At 62.2% G+C, this 9,218-nt stretch overlaps 1 protein-coding gene across 6 annotated transcripts in view; it reads left to right on the top strand.

Annotated features, from left to right (window-relative positions):
• Positions 1-397: 397 nt before the first annotated feature.
• Positions 398-9,218, top strand: part of ATG4C (autophagy related 4C cysteine peptidase) — a 67,488-nt gene continuing 58,667 nt past the window's right edge. Inside the window, exon 1 of one of the 6 annotated variants that reach the window (XM_031968985.1) lies at positions 398-416. The gene's annotated coding sequence lies outside the window, so the exon portion shown is untranslated. The other 5 variants (XM_012547558.3, XM_023501671.2, XM_012547559.2 and 2 more) reach the window with 5 other exon arrangements.

Here is a 9,218-nt window from a genome sequence, read left to right as displayed (position 1 = left end):
TTGTAAGCCCGCGGAGGGCGGGACCTCCTGCCTTCTTTGCCCCGCGCCCGGAGAGCCTGGAGCCCGTTGCGCAGGGGGCTGAGCAATCGTTAACCAGAGAGCGCGGGCTAAGCAGCTAGTCTAGGTGCTGAGGCTCGCGGAGCTGACGCTCCAGCCGGGGCGCGCCGGGCCGGCCACAAGTGCGCGGGAAGCTGCAGAACGAGGCCCGCGCCAGGCCGGCCACAAGTGCGCGGGAAGCTGCAGAACGAGGCCCGCGCAAGCGGTTTGTGGTTGTCCGCTGGCGCCCGCCTCCCCGGGACCCGCTTTGGGGTTTTCCTGGCAGACACCGCAGTGGTTTATCGTTTCCTTCTCCAGTCCATTTCACAGATGAGGAAACTGAGGCAGAATCAAGCGACTTGCCCAGGGTCACGCGGCTGGTAAGGGTCTGAGGCCGGATTTGGCCCCGGGATGCTGAATGTTCCCGGCTTGCCGCCCCTCAAAAACGCCTTTACTAGCGATCAGTGAGTCTCCCGGAGAAGACTCTGGGCGGGGGCTCCAAGAACCTGAAAGTTGCGGCTCTTGGGACCCCAACCTGCAGCTCGGCGGCGGGAGTGTAAGTTTCGGGATGGGGGAGGGGCTGTCTGTGCAGCTAATGAGATGTTTTTTCTTCCTCCAACTATTAAAATAAAAAAGAAAAGCCAAATCCTTGTCACAAATGTGTAGTTAAGCAAAGACCCCCCCCCCCCAAAAAAAAAAAAAAAAAACAACCTCCCCCCTTCCCCCGTGGTCCTTGTTAACAAATGTGTGCTTCCCGCTCTATCCTAGTCCACAGGTTATGGCTTAGAAAACAATCCCAAGGTCCTAGTTCTCCTCTGACTACTAGAGCTCACAAGCTACTGGGAATGGGGCAAGCTCTGGCCGCACTGCATGCTGGGTTTTGTAGTCCCTGTATCGTTGGTACTACAAGGGGGCGCGGCGGCGCACCGTATGCTGGGTCTTTTAGTTTCTGTTGCTGTTAGGACGAGGCACAAGCCTCACGCTAGGATTTGAAGTCTGGGCGCACTGCATGCTGGGTCTTGTAGTCTTGGCCCCGTCTTGGGAGAACCTTCGCGGGGGGTGCTGGGATTTAAAGTCCGGCCGCTTACAAAGGGACAATTTATATTTATCCTGGACCGGACACCCTGCTTAGGAACAATACTTGTCTATTGATCGCAGTAAAGAAGAGAAGAAATAGCCCAGGCCCAGGGAGGAAAGGGCAGATGTGGGTGGGGCAGTTGTCATGGCAGCAGCCATAAAAAAAGCATCCACCCGTTAATACCGGAAGGGGAAGTGTCGCCCAAAGGTTGTCAGTTCTTTGGGGGGCGGGGTCGGGAGGGGTCGGAGCAAGGCCAGGAGGGGCGGAGCGAGGCCGGGAAGGGCGTACCCCTCTGCCTATGGTGGCCTGAAAGGTATAGGTGGGATGTGTTCTCTCTTCTACTGGGGAGGGAGGCAGGGAAAGCTCTTCTGCCTACGGCGGCTCGGAAGGCGTTGGGAGCGGGTGTCCGCTCTAGGGGGAGCGAGGCCTGTAGGGGGCGGGGCGGAGCCCAGAGGGGGCGGGGCGAGGCCCGAGAGGCGGATCCTTGTGCCTACGGCGGCTCGGAAGGCGTTGGGAGCGGGTGCCCGCTCTAGGGGGAACGAGGCCCGTAGGGGGCGGGGCGGAGCCCTGGGGGGCGGGGCGAGGCCCGAGAGGCGGGTCCCTGTGCCTACGGCGGCTCGGAGGCGGCAGCTGGCGCGGATGGACGGAGGCGCGGCGAGGACGGCGGCGGCCGCGGTGGCGGGTTAGTGCCTCTCTTTGCTCTTCCCCGGGCCCCGGCCGCGCCCCCGAGAGGCGGACGCGGCCTCACCAGGGCGGGCGGCGGGAGGAGGGGCGGGAGTTCCCGGGCTCCCTCTCGCTCCCTTTCTCGGATGGGGAAACTGAGGCCCGGCGCGGGGGGCGGGGTTTGGACCCCGCGCTGTCCCCGACCCCTCGCCCCGCGGCGGCCGGCGGCGCACTTATGCGGCGCCTGCTGTGTGCCGGGCGCGGGCTGGGCGCTGTGTGCCGGGCCGGGGCCGCTCTCGCCTCCCGTTAGAGCCGGTACCCGAGGCGGCGGAGGCTCGGCGACAGCCCCGGGCGCCCTCAGCTGGCGGGCTCCGGCTCTGCTCCTGCGCCCCGAGGCCCGGGGGGTGCAGTCATGGGGCGCCTGCTGCATGCCTGGGGCCCCGAGGGGGGCGGGGCCGGGGGGGAGGGGCCCCCATGATCCCCCAGGACTCTTCCCCGTGGGCAGCGGAGGCTCAGGCCCGCCCCGGGCGCTGCCCCTGCGCGCCCCTCTCCGTCCGGGGCCGACGCACCTGCCACCCCCGGCGCCCCCGCAGAGGGGCAGCCTGCCGCGCTGGAGGGAGGCGCTCGGCCCCGGGGCCCCCAGAGGCGGAGCTCTGCCCGGAGGGCGGTGGGCACCGGTGACCGCGGGTCTGCAGGCCGGGCCGGACGGTGGGCGCCGGCCACAGCGGGGGTGTGGGCTAAGTCCCTGTGCCCCGGACCCCGCTGGCTGCAGGGCGCCCCTGCCCTGGGTGACGCGGTGTGCCCGAGACCCCCGGGCCGGCGCCGGCGCCCGCTCTCCCCGCAGAGCTCCCCCAGGCCCCTGCGCCCCCGCCGCCCTCGCCCTCCTCTCCCCCGGGGCACGAGGTCCTGCGTCCGGCCGCGCGGCCCCTCAGTCTGTGCAGAGCGGAGGGAAGGGCCGAGGGGGCCAGGGGGGCCGGGCATGGGAAGCTCTCTAGGGGCCTGCGGGCGGGGGAGGCGGGGCCGGGGCCGGCCGGGCAGAGACCCCCCAGCAGGAGGAGGGGGCTCCGGAGCGCCTCAGTTGGGTGCCTGAGGTTGGGGGGCGGGCGCTGAGCCCGGGCCGGCCTGCGGGGCGTGCGTGCCGCCGGGGGAGGGGGGGAAGGGTCGGGGGCACGGGCACGGCGGGGCGCGTCCCGGGAGGGTGGGCGGCCGCGGGGGCGCTTGGCCCGAGAGACCGAGGCCACGGGCTGCCGGACGGGTCTGAGCGGTGACTGATCCTCCCCAAGTTCCCGGCAGCCTCTGCTCATTCATCAGGTGTCCCCGGGTGAGCGACCCCTCGGGGCTCGGAGGGGACCTGCTGACAACCTGGCCGGGGCGCCTTCCCGCCGGGACCTCTGGCCCTTGTGGCCCCTGGCAGTGGAGGCCCCTTTCTCCCCCACGGGCTCTCTTTGGGAAAACCTTTCCCAGATGCTCCTCCTGGGGGAGCCACCGAGCCCGGGTCCGGCGCTGCCCTCGGGAAGCGCATCTTCTGGTCCGGAGCCGCCGGCTCACAGCCTCCCGGGGAGGGGACGGAGGGGGGCGCCTCCTCCCCCGGCCCTCTGTGGGCGCCCGCGGAGCCGGCTCTGCTTCTGGGGCCTCGCCCGCCCTGACGCCCGCGGCCTGATGGCGCCCAGGCCTGGGGGACGCCCCTCTCCGGGGCCGGGCGGCCGGAGGGCTTGGGAATGAGCCGCCCGAGCAGCTGCAGGGCGGGCGTTGGGGGGCGGTGCCGGAGCCCGGGGGGGGGGGAGAACCCCTCCCGGAGGGGCTTCTGCTAACGGGACAAGGGCCCAGGACCAGGAGGAGGCGCCGCGGCCGCCGGGGGCCCTCGGGGCACTGACGGCCCCGCGTTAGGAGCCCCCGGTGAGCCGGGGCTGTGGGAGGGGCGCGGGCTCCGCCAGCTCGGCCGGCCTTCGCCTCTCTGGGCAGCTTCGCCCGCGGGGAGCGAGCTTGGGCCCCAGCGTTCCCTCGGGCGCTCGCGGGCAGCGAGCTTCCTCTTCCTTTTTCTGGACCTTCCCTCCGCATTCTGGCCCGTGAGCCCTGGCCTTGTGGCCGGCGGCTCCGAGACTCAGGCCCCAGCAAGCTTGGTGCACACATACTCTTTCCATAAGGCTCTTCCCAGCCTCCCGAGCACAGGAGCGCGATGCTTGGGGCCTTTTTAAACTGCAAAATCACCAAAAACACAAAAAGTACCAGCCCCCCAAGGGCACTAAACAGAGCCTGGGAAGGGCACGTGCCTTCGAAGAGGGAGAAGCAACGGGGCGGATCACGGCGGCCTGGCTGGGCCCCACCGGGGTCACCGTGGGAGGTCACGCCGAGGCTTTGCTGCCCTGCTCCGAGTGCGAGGGCTGCCAGGTGCCCCCAGGGTGGTTTGGGGGCTACAGATGCCTTTGAGTCAGCATGGAGTCTGCAGGCTGGGAATCCCGGGGAGAGGACCCCCCCCCCCCCCCCCCCCCCCCCCCCCCCCCCCCCCCCCCCCCCCGCCCGGGGCCTTGGGCTGTGGCTGGTTCTGAGATCCGTGGGGGGGCGATGGCGCAACGCAAACTGAGGGGGTTTGGGGAAAGGGAGCTCGTCCCCCGGCCCAGCCGCCTGTGGGGGCAGGGAGCCGCCTTTGGAGAAAGCGGGAGCCCAGACAGGCCCGAGCAGGCAGGCCCTGGAGAAGCCCTGGCTGAGCCCCCAGGGGGCCCTGGCGGAGAAGGGGGGCCCGAGGGAGGAGTCGGAGGCTGTGTCCCCGGGACGCTGCCTGGGAGAGCCGCGGGGCCCTGAGACTCGGCCGAGGGGTCAGGGAACTGGATCCCATTCTCTGGCCGGGGCGGGGGGTGACTGGCTGGGCGATTGTTGTGTGTGCGGCCGCTCTTGTGGCCGGTGGCCGGGAGGTGGGTGGGACGCTGGGCTTGTGAGTGGCCGCTGGTTCTCGGGGCGGCCCTGAGCCGAGGGAAGTGAGGGACGGAACAGGGGGTTTGGGAGGGCTTCATGAAGACAGCGAACCTTAAACAGAGCCCCCGGGATCTTCCTTGGCGGGTGTTGTTGCACTTCCTGTCGCTCTGAGTTTTAGAGGCAACACCAGCCGAGCTCCTTCCCTCGCTCCAGCGGCCGCGGCTCGGTCAGAGGGAGCCCTCGAGCTGGGGGGGGGGGTGTCCCTGCCCTCAGGGGGCCGGGTCCCCAAGGTCTTAGAGAGCCGGCCCCCAAGATGGAGGAGCTGGGAGCTGGGGTGGGATTGGAGAAGGGGGAAAGGGCCAAGAAGGAAATCTGTGAGCTGTGTCTGGGCCCGCGGATTGGAGACACACTGCTGAAGGGGTGCTTGGGGTCTCCCAGAGAAGGGAGCGAAGGGGCTTCCCCAGGAGTCTCCTCACGTCCTTTTTCTCAGGCCCCTGACCCGTCCCCGGACAGTGCAATGGAGCCAGCTCAGAGGGCATCTCGGGGCCCCTCCAAACCCTCGGTCATTGCGCAGCCTCTCAGAGCTTCTGGGCATTGACAGTCACCATGTTGGGAATGTAAGCAGCCTTGTCTCCTTGTGAAACTGGGCCCTGGGAGCCCCCGGAGGGTTTTGGGGTCCCCTGGGATCCTTTGGCCACACCCTGAGAACCACTGGACTGGAGAATCACAGCACAGGAGATCCCGAATCTGGCCCTTCCCCCTCACGTCACAGATGGGGAAACGAGGACCAGGGAGGTCATAGGGCTCGGCCCCCACAGGCGGCCGGGGATTCACTGGTTAGAGCCCTGGGCTTGGAGCAGGGAAGACCTGCATCCAAACCTTACCCATGGGTGACCCTTGGCAGGTCACCAAACCTGTGCTTACCTCGGTTTCCTCAGCTGTGAAATGGGAAGCAGGACAGTGCCCACCCACTGTGTAAGGATGAAACGATCGGATCTGCCAAGTGCCCGGCTCAGTGCCCGGCAGGCAGCGGGCGCTTCCCACAAGCTGGCCAGGGCTCCGAGTCAGGTCCTCTGATCCCTGTGTGGCTTCAGGAGAGTCAGTGACTGGGCCCAGAGCAAGAACAGGGGTTCTGCCCCCCTTGTATTGTGGGCTCTCCGAGGGTCAGGCTGGTGATGGCCTTGACCCCCCCTCCGCCCCCTGGCCATGTGCGTAAAGGCCTAAAGCAGGAGACCTGGCGTTAGTCATTGACAATGGAGCCGCCCAGCCCGGGATGTGGCCCAGGGCCCCCGGGAGGGGGGGCAGGCTTTGCTTCTGGGCCCCCCGTCCCCTCATGCCGGGGCACCCAGGACACTAAGTGTGGAGCTAGACGGGGCCTCCCCCAGCCCTTGCGGGGCCTGCTCAGGGGCCCACATTTCATCTGCAAGGAGCCACCGCATTAACGACCGGGACCCACAAAGATCTTGATTGGTGGATGGTGGGGAGCGGATCATGGGCAAGCTGTGCACTGGGCAGGCTCGGGGCTGATCCGGCAGCCCCAGGGCCGGGGAGAATGGGGTCACCTTCCCAGCAGTCGTGGGCGGGCGGCCGTGGGCCTAGGCTGGGCTCAGGCCCCACTCTGACCGAGCCCCTCACGGGGAGCACCTCAGGCCTGTGAAACCCGGGCTGGCCGAGCCAAATGGTGACCCGCCACCAAGGAGCCAGAGATGGCCGGCCTGGCCACGCCGACGTGGTCCAGCTGCCCTGGAGGCCCGTGCTCGGGAGGGACATTAATGAGCAGGGTGTGGGTGCCACAGCAGAGGGCCCAGGGGAGCTGGCTGCAGGTTTGCCCAGAGGAGAAGCTCCAGGGGGGAGGACAGTTCCTCCTCCTCAGCCCCAGAGGTGTTTGGCTGATTCTGCTTGGTCCCCAGGCTCCTTCTGGGAGTTAAGTTAAGTTTAGTTAAGATGAGATAACATGACCTGTAAATACGCTTATCTGGGCTCATAAACTCCAGCACATCAAAGATGAAGGGAGAGGAAGGGAATTGGCTCCCTCGCAGCATCTTCCCTCAGGACACTGCCCGTAGCCTGTGTGACACCGAAGGAGCCACTGCCAACATGCCTCATACCAATAAGGCTGGATTTCTTTCATTTTTAAATGAAACACTTATGTAAATAAAAGCTCCAGTATTTTCTTCATCCCAGTGCATCAGCTTTTGTGTCCAACTTTGGAAATCGCCACCCTAGAAGGCCCCTCCCAACTGGCAGATTCAGTGGTTATAAATATCCTAGTCAAATCCCACTTTTGGATAAGAAGTCCAAGTTTTTCTGACCTTCTGTTAAAGTTGATAAATTCACAGATAGCAGCTGACTTTTCTTCACAACTTGGCTGAAATATTCTATAGTCAACTTGTCTACTAATGAGAGAGTAAATTCTTTTTGACCAAGTAGGTTTTTAACAGTCATTTTTATTTGTTCCTCAGTAGCAAAGTCTGGCAATAACGCTTCCCATTTATCTAGTGCTTTCAGATTTACAGAACACTTTCCTCACCACCATCTTTTCAAGAAGAGCACAATAAATAATAGCTGCCATTTCTGAAGCATTTTAGGGCTTGGAAAGCGATTTATGTGACAGAGCTGGGATTCAGATGCGGTTTCGGGGGATCCAGGTGGAGGGCTCATGTTCCATTGCATTTCCTTTACCCCTTTCAGGCGGGAGTGAGGAAGTGCTGTTTGAAGAACTTCCCCAAACAACCACAAAAACCATCAAATTGATTACATTTGGGCAGGTCAGAAATAATTGCTTACTGATTGTTTTCAGAGCAGATGTCCACAGACTTGTTGAGCAAATTTAACAATTAATCCTAATTAGAATAAAAACCAGAAGAGTGTAACCTAGGATGAGAAGGCTGGAACAGGAGGGAAGAGTTCAGGAGGAGGTGAGCTCAGCTCCAGGCCCGCTCATGAGGACTGTTAGCAAGTAGAATTGTCTACCTCACAGAGAGCCTCTGATCCAGCCCCCGTGAGAGGTGCTAGTATAAGACTCATTTTACTGGGCAGATCGCCCGGTGCCTCGGCCAGCCCCGCTCAGCTACTTTGGATTGGGGGCTTCCTGAAACAAGTCCCGGTGCTCCAGGCCCTCTATCACCCAGCTGCTTGGTCACCAGACGGCTTTGATTTCAGCATGATACATACATACATATATGTGTGTGTGTGTGTGTACTCTTTTCATTTTAAATGCTAGCAATTTGTTTTGTTTTGTAATTTCAACTCCTAGTTTTATTTATTTATTAATGGCTTTCTTACATTGAGTTTTATTAATTTGATTTTTGCTGTGTTTTGGTATGTTTTATTATTGTCATTTTCTTTTATAAAATTACACATTGTTTTCATAATCTTTTTGTTTTTCTTAGATTGTTCTTTTTTCTTCTAATTTTCCCTCAACCTCTTTTATTTGATTTGTAAAGTCCTTTTTAATGCTTCCAGGATGTCTTTCTTGGCAGCTGACCATTTGACATTTCTCTTTGTGGTAAGAGAAGGTTTTCCCCCCCCCTTCAGTATCTTCTTCTGAAGATACTGCAGATTTTCTCTATTCTCTCTGAGTATTTGATTACTCATTTCCATTTATGTATTTCTATATCTATTCATTTATTTATAGCAGCTTGTTCTTATGATCATCACCCCTGGGGTGTGGGTGATGGCGCCTTAGGGCTCAGGTCCTTTGTGCTGTTGTTATTATGAATAATTATCTTTCTTTTTGTCCAGGGCCCAACCTCCTTTCCCCCTCCAAGCTGCTGGTAGGACCCCCAGGCTCCAGTGGCCACAAGCTTCCTTCTGCCCTCTGGCCTGGAGCGGTAGCCTAGAGCTCAGCTCTCCTGTAAGTGCCCCTGCCAGCAGCCTGCCCGGCATCCCTGGGCCTGGGCTGGTTTCAGCTGGTGTCCTCCAGCCTGAAGCTGAGGCTCCTTCCCTACCTGGCTGCCCCAGAACACTTCCTCTGAGACAGCCGGAGATGCGTTTGCTTTTGCTGCTCTAGTTCCTTCCAGAACCCCCTCCTTTAATAGGCTCCAGGGTCAGAGCCCTTCCTAACCTACCCCCCTGCCCTTCCCGTGTCCGGCGGCCCCTTTGCCGTCCCTCCGGCAGGACCGTTCGTCCCCTGCTGTGGCCGCTTCTCTGGCTGCCCTTCCTGCCGTCGCCTCTGCCTCTCAGGGTCCCCTCTTCCTCCGCGTCCCAGCCAAGATCCCACCTTCTACAAGAAGCCCTTCTTGCTTCCCCTTCCCCTGTCAGCTGGTTCCGGTTGGTGCTCTCTCTGGCACTTGTGCTTGTCTGCATGCTCGCTTCTCCTAAGCTTGGAGCTCTTTGAGGCCAGGGCTTAGTTTTGCCCCACTTTTGCCTTGCCCAGCTCTCCGCGCAGGGCCTGGCATGCAGTAGGTGCTCAATAAGTGCTTCCTGACTGACATTTAAATGGCCGGAGCCTCCCGTGTTACACTGCTGTGAGTCTGACTGTGTTGGAGGCAGTTCGTGCGGTGTCGCGCTCGGATAGGAGCATTAGGAC

Source organism: Sarcophilus harrisii, chromosome 4 (genome assembly GCF_902635505.1).
Source record: "Sarcophilus harrisii chromosome 4, mSarHar1.11, whole genome shotgun sequence".
In the NCBI taxonomy this organism is placed as follows: domain Eukaryota; kingdom Metazoa; phylum Chordata; class Mammalia; order Dasyuromorphia; family Dasyuridae; genus Sarcophilus; species Sarcophilus harrisii.
The sequence above is the reverse complement of the archived record's forward strand: the minus strand, read 5'-3'. Positions and strand labels throughout refer to the sequence as shown.